The sequence below is a fragment of the Hydra vulgaris genome, chromosome 11 (genome assembly GCF_038396675.1).
Source record: "Hydra vulgaris chromosome 11, alternate assembly HydraT2T_AEP".
Classification (NCBI taxonomy): Eukaryota; Metazoa; Cnidaria; class Hydrozoa; order Anthoathecata; family Hydridae; genus Hydra; species Hydra vulgaris.
In genome coordinates this window covers 53,100,288-53,112,500 of record NC_088930.1, presented here as the reverse complement: position 1 = coordinate 53,112,500, position 12,213 = coordinate 53,100,288, and the positions used below count along the sequence as shown (strand labels likewise).

General features: G+C 26.4%; 1 long non-coding RNA gene across 1 annotated transcript; it reads right to left on the bottom strand.

Moving 5' to 3' along the window:
• Window positions 1-716: 716 nt before the first annotated feature.
• Window positions 717-1,673, bottom strand: LOC136087311 (uncharacterized). Its single transcript, XR_010641709.1, has 2 exons — window positions 1,554-1,673; window positions 717-962 (listed from the first exon to the last, which is right to left on the bottom strand). It is a non-coding gene; the product is annotated as an uncharacterized LOC136087311 (long non-coding RNA).
• Between the last annotated feature and the right edge of the window lie 10,540 nt (window positions 1,674-12,213).

Genomic DNA, 12,213 nt, shown 5'->3' with positions numbered 1-12,213 from the left:
TATTATACTTTTATTTCACTAAATTTTTTTTTTCAATTATTAATTTTTGTTTTAGTTGCACCGAAAAAATCTAACGGTCACAGAGCACCGCTGAAAAGCATTAAATAGGAAGTTCACGTCTACGTTTTTCCTGGATCTCTTGCTTCTAAGCCAAGCGCTCTAATGTATATATAATGTGTGTATATGTGTTAATGGGTTTAAGGCTACAGAAAACGTATAAGGGTAACGTAATAAACGGCAGCTGCTAATTATAAAAATAACCCAAATTATCGTTTTGCTAAAGTCTAAATGTCCTATAGAAACTTAAAACAAATACAAAAAAACGACAAAACTTTGATAACTATAAACATTTTTTTAAAGGTGTTTCAATTTAATGGGTGTCAAATTTGATATTTTTCTTGTTCCAAATTCTTATAGGATCCTATAGCACTCTTTGAAAAGGCCTTAAAAATTACCTTAAAAATTTAATTAGAAAATAAAAGAACATTTTTACAATCAGAACTAGGTTCAATTTTAACAATCAGAATTAGATTCAATGTCGGTTCAGGCTAGATAAACAACAACATTGGTAAAGAAGGTGAAACCGAATATGAACATCCGGTTATATACACTTTCGCGGTGCTCTGTGATAAAACCGTAAAGTCTTCTTAGAGCATCCTAATAACCTGAAAAAAAAAAAATCAAACAATAGCCCGATACAAAGACAGCAGTAATATAAACTTTCAGAATTTATTTAATCGAAAATTTATAAAGAATTGGCTTTCAAATTGTGTGTCAATAATTTCCTAATCGTAAAACTTCGTACTCAAACAGCACACAACAGTTTAATTTTTTGTTCTCCATTAGTATGAAGTAAACTCGTTTTTTTTTTCAAATTAAACTCCAATAGCGCTCAGCCTGCATTTTGAGAATTCCACTCATGTTTCTTAGACATAAGATGCCAATTTCGATTTGTTCCTATCCTAACAATCAAAAAACAAACAAAAAATATTGAAAAACAAAACTTATATAATAAAAAATAAATTAAAAATATAGCAAACAAAACCAGGACAGTCGATTTGTATTTTTTTGAAAAACATTTTAAAAAATTAGTAAATTTCTTAGCAAGAATTAAACGTATTAAATTACTATTAAAAAAATTTCAAAATCCAGTATGAAAGTTTAATAATACAAAATAAGTAAAAATGTGTGTGTATTAATCTTTTAAAATTAAGTTAAATTAATATTTGTGTTTAATATGCGCATAATTATCATTATTATAAAGTTATATATATATATATATATATATATATATATATATATATATATATATATATATATATATATATATATATATATATATATATATATATATATATAATGAAAATTATAAATCGCAGTTGCTTATTCTGTTCTACCAAATTTAATTAGGTTAAATTCAAAATTTCAATTGTTTTTGTTAATTGAGAGTGCTATATGTAATTTTTCATAAATTATTACTTTTATAGGTTAAAATATTTTTATAATTAAACACTTGATTAATCTTAGAAAAAAAAAAACATTGTTAACAGTACCTTAAAGTTAAGCCTTTAAGGTTTCAACTTTAGCAGCTCAGATGGCGACATATCTTTTGTTATTAGCTTTCTATGTATCCTGATTACCAAAAGAATATTCAATATTTGTATTCTTCTTTCTTCTATCTCTATATATTTCTTCTTCCATCTATCAATCTTTCTCTGAAACCTTGCTTCAAGCTCTGTCAATTTTTGCAGATATGATCATATTTCTGTTCTGTTGTTAAAACTATTTAGTAAAACATAAATTTAACATAAAACAAAAACTCTTAAAGAAATGATTTTTAATAAAAGTAAGTAGATATGTTATGGTCTGAAAATTCTTACTGTTGCTCAAACTATTATATTTTCCATTAAGGTGGTACACTACTAAAAAGCACTTTTTTAATAAAAAATTATAATAAAGCCAAACACTAGAGAGTTATATATTTAAAAAAATATCTGAAATGAAATTTTTTTCATGAAACCCCGAAAATTTCAGTCAAAAATCATTAGCCTATGTAAAGATATTACGTTTCAAAGTTACACTAGTATTACAAAAATCAAAAGTTGTAAAATACACATTTAAAGTTTTTTTCAATTCAAATCTTGTTTAATGTACACCAAAATTTTTTTTTTTTTTTTTTTAATTTTTAGTTTACATTATTTACATGTCGTAATTTACATGTAATATATAAATATATAAACTTGGAATCTGGAAGAAGATCACAACGATCTTGTCGCCAGAACCATATAAAAATTACAATATAAATATAATATAAAATAATACAAGTAGATTATGACAAAATAACAATCCAAAACATTTCAAATAATAAATCGTTAAAATAACATCTCAAAAATATTTCAATATATTATCCGTTGAAAAAATAATATTCTTTAATTTGTTTTTAAAAACAGAAAAAGAGATAGATGAATCAAAATTAGGCTGGACAATTTTATTCCAGAGATAAGGTGCTCGATAATCTATACAAAATTGATTAAACTTTGTTTGACAAAAGGGTTCTTTTAAATAGTTTTTATTTCGCAAACTATATTTATTCTTTTCTTTAAAGGTAAAAAGATCTTTAAAAACATGTAATAAAGGGTTGTTCATACAACAAAACGTAAAACATAAAGTATTATACAAATTAAGTTCAAATACGTTTAATACATTCATTTCTTTGAATAAAGGTTTTGTATTTGAAAAACGATTTAAAAAATCATTCGCATTGCATGTTTCTGATGGCGGTAAAGACATTGCAATTTACTTTTACCTGTACTTCCCCAGGCAATATTTGCATAGTTTATATAGCTATGAATAAATGAGTAGTATAGTTGTTTTAAATTATTTTTATTTAAATAATTTCTGGCCTTATAGAGGATTCCAATACTTTTCGCAACTTTTGTTGATATATAATCAATATGAGTTTTCCATGTCATATTTTCGTCAAGATAAATACCTAGGAATTTTAAAACGGAATCTTTTTTTATTTCTACTTCATCAATATAGAGTTTGGTAAATCATTGGGCAAAAAACGCTTTTTTGTTGAGGAGTGGAAAAGGATCCACTTTGTTTTGTCAATATTTAAGGTTAGTTTGTTGCATTTAAACCAAGTCGAAATTTTTATAAGTTCTTCGTTCATATTTAAAAAAAGTTTGTTAATGTCTTTGTTTGATAAAAATAAATTTGTATCGTCTGCAAACATGATGCTCATAAGGTTCGAGGACTTATTTAGATCGTTGATGTATACTAAAAAGAGAAGTGGACCAAGTATAGAACCCTGTGGAACACCACATTTTATTTCAATTAATGTTTTATTTTGAAAATCAATAGGAAGCATATCTTCTCCGTGGTAGACGAATTGCTTTCTATTTGACAAGTAGCTTTTATACCATTTGATCAATTTACCAGTTATTCCATAGAACTCAAGTTTTTTAAGTAGGATATCATGATTGACTGTATGAAAAGCCTTTGATAAATCGACAAAAACACCAAGTGTATATTGTGATTTAGCAAAAGAATTTGAGACTTCACGTGTAAACTGAATAATGGCTTGTTCAGTTGAACTATTTTTTTTAAAGCCGAATTGATTTTTATATAGTAAATTATATGAAATCAGGTAGTTGTATGTCTTTTCAAAGATGATTTTTTCTAAAATTTTTGAAAACGTAGGAAGGATAGAAATAGGGCGATAATTATTGACGTTTGATTTTTCACCGTCTTTATAAATCGGGATAACTTTAGCAATTTTTAATAGGTCAGGGAAAACCCCTTGTTGTATAGATGTTTTAAAAACTTTAAATAGAATATTTTTCAAACTTTCAAAGCAATCTATAATTATGTTCCCGTTTATTCCATCGGCACCGATTGCTTTGTGTCTTTTTAGAGATTTGAAGGCTCTTTCAAACTCTTCAATTGATAAATCTAGGAATAAGTCATGGGGAGAAAGTAAATTAATAGAAGTTGTCAAAAAATCATTAAAGGAAGTATTCGTAGAAGGAATCCTATCAGCCAGCCTACTTCCGACATCAGTAAAGTATTTGTTAAATTCTTCCGCTATTTCATTTGGTTCATATACACATAAATTGTTTATTTTAATCATTTTCGGAAGAAAATTTGAACAGGTTTTCTGATTCCCCGTTATTTCTTTTAATATTTTCCATATTTGTTTTGAGTCATTTTTATATTTAGTAATAAGATTAGAGTAATAATTTTTTTTCAGGTTTTTACGAATTTTTTCAAATAGAGTTTTGTAGTTTATATATATGCGTAAATTAGCATGAGATTTTGTTTTTAAATATTTTATATACAAATTTTGTTTAATTTTTGAAGATTTTTTAAGACCCTTGGTAATCCAAGGACTTTTTAAGGTTTTTGGTTTTAAGGTTATTTCGAAAACGGGAAAATTTGCATCGTACACCGAGAAGAATGTATTAAAGAAATTATTATAGATTACATTTATGTCTTCATTAAAATTTATATGCTTCCAGTTTAACATTGATAATTGGTACTTAAACGTTTCTAAATTTTTTTTGTTAAAAATACGTTTTCTTATAGTTTGGCTTTTAATAGTGTTAGGAGTTAAAATTGTGTTGATTGTTAGAAAAATGGGAAAGTGATCTGATATATCTGATTTTATAATGCCTTTTTGTATGTTACTGTTATATACATCTGTTGTTAAAATATTGTCTATTAGGGTGATTGAGTTTTCTGTTATTCAAGTAGGCCGGTTGATAAGCGGTATTGCTCCTGATACAAATATTTCATCATAAAATTTTTTTATTTTTTTGTTTTCGTTATATCGCAAGCAATCCATATTTAAATCGCCAATTACAAAGTTTTTTTTCTTTTCTTTGTTACCTTTATGAAAAATATTGTGCTTTAAGTATAAGCTTAAATTTTCTGACGCACCACCAGGTGGTCTATAACAACAACTTAGTAGAATGCTTTTGCTTTTAAACTTATTGCTTTTATTGTTTAAAATTTCAATTGTAACGATTTCTTTATCGCCATCAGAAACGCACAAATCATTCCTAACGTTATGCGCAATGTTTTGTTTTACGTAAATCAGAATTCCTCCGCCGCGTTTATTCAATTGCCTTTCTAATAAAATTGTTTCAAAACTAGGAAGATGGAAGATAGAGTTATTATTAAGCTCATTTTGTGAACACCAAGTTTCCGTTAAACAAATAATATCAAAATAGTTTTTATTTTCTTCTATAAAATGTCGAAGATATTCAAAATTTTTGTTCATACTTCTTATATTTATGTGGACGATTCTGATTTTTTTGTTTTCATCGCCATTTTTACAAAGAAATTCTTTTAAGTCACTAGCATAATGATAAAAACAATCTATTTTTAAGTCATTAAAATAATTAACATCTGGATCTGTGTTTTCATCAGATCCAATGTATTTGTTTCCGAAGTTGAAAATAAGTGATTCATAGTCCTCCATTTTACATTTTTTGTTGTTATCATTTTGTGTATACTAAATAAGATTTAAAAGAATTTCTTATACTTCTGAGGCGCGCGTTACAAGTTTGGTATATATAACTTTAGCAAACTTACCCTCAGCTCGAAGTTCTTTTGCTTTTGTAAATAAAAGTCGTCTTTTTTCGATTGTGTAATTGCTATAGTCTTCGTTTATATATATTTTTTCGTTCCATTGTTTTCTTTTTTTATATTCATTTCATACGATTTCTCTTTCTTTATAGTTAAGAAACTTTACCACAATAGTCCTTTTTCTTTTTCCAGATTCGTGCTTCTTCCCAGTCCTGTGTGCTCTTTCAATTGCAATGTTGTTTTTAATTCCGAGTTTCTCCTTTAAGAACTCTTTGACCTTTGATTCGCTATCTTTCCAAGTTTCTTCTTCTCTTTCGTCAAAGCCATCAAAACGAAGATTGTTTCGCCTACTCCTATCTTCTAATTCTGCTAATTTATCTTGAATAATTTCGGTGCATTTTAGATTCACGTTGTCTTTGTTATAATTATTCAGTTTTACTTTTAAGTCATTTGATTCCTTAACAACTTGTTCATAATATTCATTCTGAAAATTCATTGCTTTAGTAACTTCAGCGATTTCTCTCTTCAGTAAAGCATTTTCCTTTTTTAATTTTTCAATTTCGTTGTAAAACTTTTCTTCTAATTTATCAAATCTATCTCCAAAGGTTTTTAGTAAAGTGCTTTCATGACATTCCAAAAATTCTTTTACAATTGTTAAAGATTTTGCCATTTTCGAATTATTTCAAAATATAAAAACTTATTTTAGCAGCAATAAAAACGCGTCTTATCTCGTTGAAAGTGTGCGCTTGAGAAAATCATATGACAGATTAGTTTTATTGGACTTTTACTTATCACTGAACCCTTTGGCTACTCATAACAACTTTTTTCATTGTTTTATATACTTTTGTATTGACTTTTGCTTCATTTGCTTCACACAAGATTTGTTAAATTGAATAGATGTTATGAATGTTATATACTCATTCAAAGTTAAATAAGGGTTTTTGTTTTGTTGCTTAGGCCTTGCTAAGGCTCAAACCCACGAAAAATGCAATTTTTAAATGTTTTAAACTATCAAAATATACAAAAACTAAATTTTGACATTTTACTCCAAAATCAGTATTTTTTTAGTAGTGTACCACCTTTAGAGATTTAAACTTTTCTACTATGCTTCTCTCAGAAATTAAATAGTTACTAAAAACTGCTGTTTTCAAAATATTTACAATTTTTTGGAGTAAGCAGTATTTTCCTGTATTAGAATTTCACACATCCTCCTTCCTTTTGAAGATAACATCCTTTGGTGCTCCAAAACATGAAAAGTTTGATTTAATAGGTTTGAATCTTTTATCTCTATCTAAGGTCAGGTACAAGTATTCTTTTAAGAACACTGAGCGCTCTATTTTGTAGAATACATTTTAAAATTGTATATATATATATATATATATATATATATATATATATATATATATATATATATATATATATATATATATATATATATATATATATATATATATATATGTGTGTGTGTGTGTATATATATATAATTTATATATGTGAATCCATGCGAAAACAAAAAATTTCAGTTAATTTTTTCCATTCAGTTTGTATTTTTCCTAGTGAAGAACTTATTCCAAATTTATTAACTAAAAATCTTTCAGCTCAGAAACATTTTCAGCATAGGAGATAATTTCTGTTGCAAATTAATTTCTTACAACATGAACTCCTTCTTGGGTCATAAAGAACTTTTTTTGGATTCTAGTTTAATACCTGAACAATCTTAAGACATCGCAGAGAGTGATACAAAAGAAACTTGCTTTAAAGAAGCAGAAAAAATTGATTGCCGAAATATTCATCTGTTATCTCAGAATTTTTTAAAAAAGGGCTATTTGTTTAGTTCATATTTGATAACATATAAGCAACATTTAACTTGCTACATAAAAGAATTTCTTTTTATAAAAATACTTATAAAAAAAGCCACTAATAACACTAAGCAACAACATATGGAATATTTATTGTAAGACAAGTTTTCAGTGCTTAGTCCTTTTCTTTTTGTGTTTGCTTTCTCTAAATTGTTCCGTGTTGGTTTACTGTCAGAGTTATTTAATACAGACATTTTAAAATCGACTGAGAAGAGACAAAAGAAGAATTATTTTGATTATTTCAGTGTTGGAAAGCTAGAATGATAGCGAAACTATAATTCTTTTATTAAGAATTTTCAAAAAAAATTTTAGCAAATTAAAAAAAAAAAGTTTGAATAGCTCACCAACATACTCCTCTAATATTGGTTTTAGGGAAAACCCTTTGTTCTAAATAAAAAACCTCCCTAATAATGGTTATTTAAAAATGAAAGGAAATTTCAAAAACTACTGTTTCACCATTAACTATGTATAAAAACTATATATTAAGATATATTAATAAGCTTAACTGGAAATAATATAGATTAAAAAAGAGAATTATTAATTAACTGATACAATATTTGAATAATATAGATACTTATTCATATTATTTTATATTAAAATTTAATATGAATAAATTTTATATTAAAAAAAAAAATGTGACCTTATAACTTTTTCAGTTTTCATATATAAACATAACATAAAAAATTCCAAGATTGTTTTTACAACAACATATATTTATATATACTAAATATTGTTTAATAATCTATCAATTTTTTCCTTTCTGTTCTTATTTTTACAATCAAGGTACTCAATCCAAATTTTTTTACCAAATCTTTGAGTTCTGGAATATTATCAACATAAGATTTAAACTCTTCCTTATAAATTGGTTTTTGTGACAAAATATATGGCTTTGCAAAATACTTATTTATTAAAGATAATTCTTTAGATGTGAATTCTTTTCTGATTCTTTTAAATCCTTCCTTGGATTCTAACTGAAAATCTGAATAATTTTCCGACATCACAGAAGAGGATAAACAAGAAACCTGCTGTGAAGAACTTGATATAGGGTGATTGTCTGAATTTTCTTCTAACTCAGAATTTTTTTAAAAAGACCTACTTGTTTGCTCCATATATGTTTTGAGACTACATTTAATTGTGTAGCGAACTGAATCCAAAACTTTTTTTACGTGCCTTTCACTACTAGAAAGGTTTAATGACATTAACTTTTCAGTGACAATGCTTTTATTTATAAAGCCAGTTTTTATTTCAAGACTGAAAAGGTCATTTATTTGCTCTTTTGATAATTCATTGTCAGATTCTCGCTGAACAAATTGTAAATTTTTACAAAACGAAGCTGCCTTTTTTTGCTTATCAATAATATTGTAATTTTGTTCAGCCACATTTAGGGAGTGACACAAATGATTGGCTGCATCTTTAGCCATTTCTTTGTGATTTTCATGAATTAGTGTTGTAGAATATTTTCTCACTAAATTAGGATTAATATTCCTTTGTTTAGATGTTTCACCAATCGCTTTTGACCAGTAAGTATTAAACTGACCTGTAACCAAGGTTGAATCCATCTTTGACCCTGACTAACTTATAAAAACTGGAGAAGTCTTTGCTGTTGAAACACCTGGAAGATGGGCTCTAACATGCTTAATGTAGTTTGCTGTATCTTTATACAAATTTTTATCGAAAGCAATATGGGCTGGTCCCTTGTAGGAGGTTTTATGTTTTTTTACACTTACAACATATCCATCATCTTGCTTATCAGCAGATTGAAACTCCTCTAATGTCATGTTTGCTATTGCTCCAGGTCTAGAAGCATTATTTAAAACAAGATGAGTAAGCAAGTAATCACGCACATTGCAAAAGCCAGCTCTTGTTATGCTAGGATTATTTACTTTACACACATATTCTTTTAAAGTTGAGATTGAAAGTGCTCTCAATTCAGATTTGTCAAAATTGCTTATCTTATCGTGATTTGGAAATTTTTTCAGATCTTCTAGGTTTTTGTTATGCTTCCGCTCCTCAATACCTTTCCATAAATCTCTTTTCCAAGCTTTTAAAACTGGTCCAAACTTCTTTATTTTTTCATAATCATATCCATTTTGCTCAGTAACACATAAGAAACGTAAAAAATGTTGCACAGAGCCAAGGTAAGTTTTCATAGTACCGTTTAATCTTTTTTTACCTGTTATACTTACACTGCTTGAAAGCCAATCATTCATAAACTTTCGATCAAACAAATTATCAAAGTTGATATCACTGTTGTCTTTGTATCTGACAATTGTTTGAATAATTTTGCTATGTTTGCTAGCTTGTCTTTGATCTTTTGACCCTCCATCTCTACTTTCAAGAAAGGTAACAAAATCTTTGATTAATTTATCCTCTTTGACAGATGACATAAAAAACTTATCTTCTAGATCATCAAAATCAACATCTTCATTTTCATTTTCAAAGATACAAACCTCCTCTTCAATACCATCTATTTGAAAGTCAAAAGAAACTTTATCTTCATCAGTATAGCTTTTTTCTTTAGCCACTTTTGTAAACTTTCTTGCTTCAGAATATTGATTGTTAACCCAATCTTCGTCATCACTTTCTGAACAAGACAAAAATATTTGTTCACCTTTTCTAAATATATCATCAGAAAATATTCTTTCTAAACGTTGTTGCTCTTCCTCAGAGCTATCATCATTTATAGACGAAGTAGAACTGAATGAATTATCTATGCAGTCTACAGAAGTTAGACACTTATCTAATAAATCTTTTACTTTATAATTTGGAATTTTATGCGTTTGACGAAGATGATTTCCGATTCTTAACACTGGTTTGAAACACAAACAGCACAATTTTCTTTTTTGTCTAGCCAATCCTTTGGTTTTAGTTAAACAACTTTTTTTCTTAACTCGAACTCCAATAGGCCTCGACTTGCATTTTCTGCATTCCACCCATGTTTTTTTGACATGAGATGGCGCTTTAAATTTGTTACATTCCTATTAAACAACAATTCAAAAAATAGATTAATAAGTTGACAATCTAAAAAATATTATTACTATAAAAATAACTATAAAAAGAAAACCCTAAATTTAACTCTACCGACTACAATTTTCTAAAGGACAGGTAACATGCCTCCTTTTCGATTTTTCCTCGAGATTTTTTTTTTACATGATCAATTTTTGAGGAAGATTTTAAAAGTTAAAAAACAAATATAAAATAATTAAATTTATAACATTTAACTTAAAAATAAAGATGTTGTATATGTAATGTTTACTAATTGTATAAGTATGTTGATACGTAATGATTATGTTGGATGAACTCATAACTCAACAAGAATGACTAGGAATTTAAAAATAAAGATTAGATGTTGGATGAATTCATAACTCAAAAAGAATGACTAGGAATTTAAAAACACGTGAAAAATGTAAATATTTATTGCGTTTTGCAGATGTTTGTGAACTACTTGTGGAAAAAACTACAATGTTTAAAAATTAGAAGTTTTTGCAATTTGTAAAATAAAAATCTATTAAAGTTGGATTAATCATTTAAAATACAATAACTATATTACCTTGTAATAATGATCAATCAAATTTGCATTATTATCTGTAACTGCCTTTAAAAGCTTTTCTTTTATATCCTAATATGTGGAAGTAAATTGATAAAACAGACAAATTAATGGAACAACAACAAACAAAAAACTATAGAGAATTATACAATAAAAAAACTTCTAAAACATGAAATGAGGAACAAAATTTCAATATATAATTTCTTTTTTTTTTTTGGCAAAATAATTACGCATCTTCTTGAAGAAATGACATTTAAAGAGTTTTCAAAATTAAAAGCATTTGAAATTATATTTGTGTGTAATCAAACCTTACTAAACTGGCCTAAACTAAATCCTCTGGTAACTTAATTGATAAAAATAGCTGTTTTTTACATACCTCATTAATTATAATTTCCTTGGACAAGTTTTCACTCTTTGGAGAAATTTGGACTTTCTCATCTTTTATACAAGAAAAAATCACAAGTTAAGTTAATGTGAAAAAAAATTTCAAGAATTCCCAAAACTTGTTTAAAAAATTGATGGATGTCATCAAGAAAAATATTTAAACCATTATTAAGGTGGTTTTCATGAATAAGACTAGTGACATCATGAATGGATAGCCAATTAAACAGTACCAAATTTTACTTTTTTAAATTATGTCAGGTAGTTAAAGGTTTTTTCAAAATTTATTAACATAAAAAAATAGAATATTAACAATTTAAATCTAAATCATTGTATTATTTCTGTAAAAGTTGTCATTATACACAAATGCTGAAAATACTAAGAGATTTAACTCATCAGAAAATCTTGTAAAATTTGATTACAAAAACCTGCTTCAGGCAGTCAGAAGCAAAGTTTTATGAAAGTATAAATATCCAAACCTCATTAGTTATTATTTTCATGCCAGCAGAAATACAAGGTGATATGGCAGACTCAATTTCAGAATAAGCTTAATAAAAATTGAAATGCTTTTGTAATTTATAAATAAATTGCATTGTATAAAGTTTAAAAATAAATAATTTTTTAGTTTATTAATTTAATTGATACCTAATTGAACAATGGCTGGTGTTTCCTGCAAAACATTAAAACAAAAAGCACTTTATAAATATATATATATATATATATATATATATATATATATATATATATATATATATATATATATATATATATATATATATATATATATATATATATATATATATATATTTATATACATACACATTTCCACCT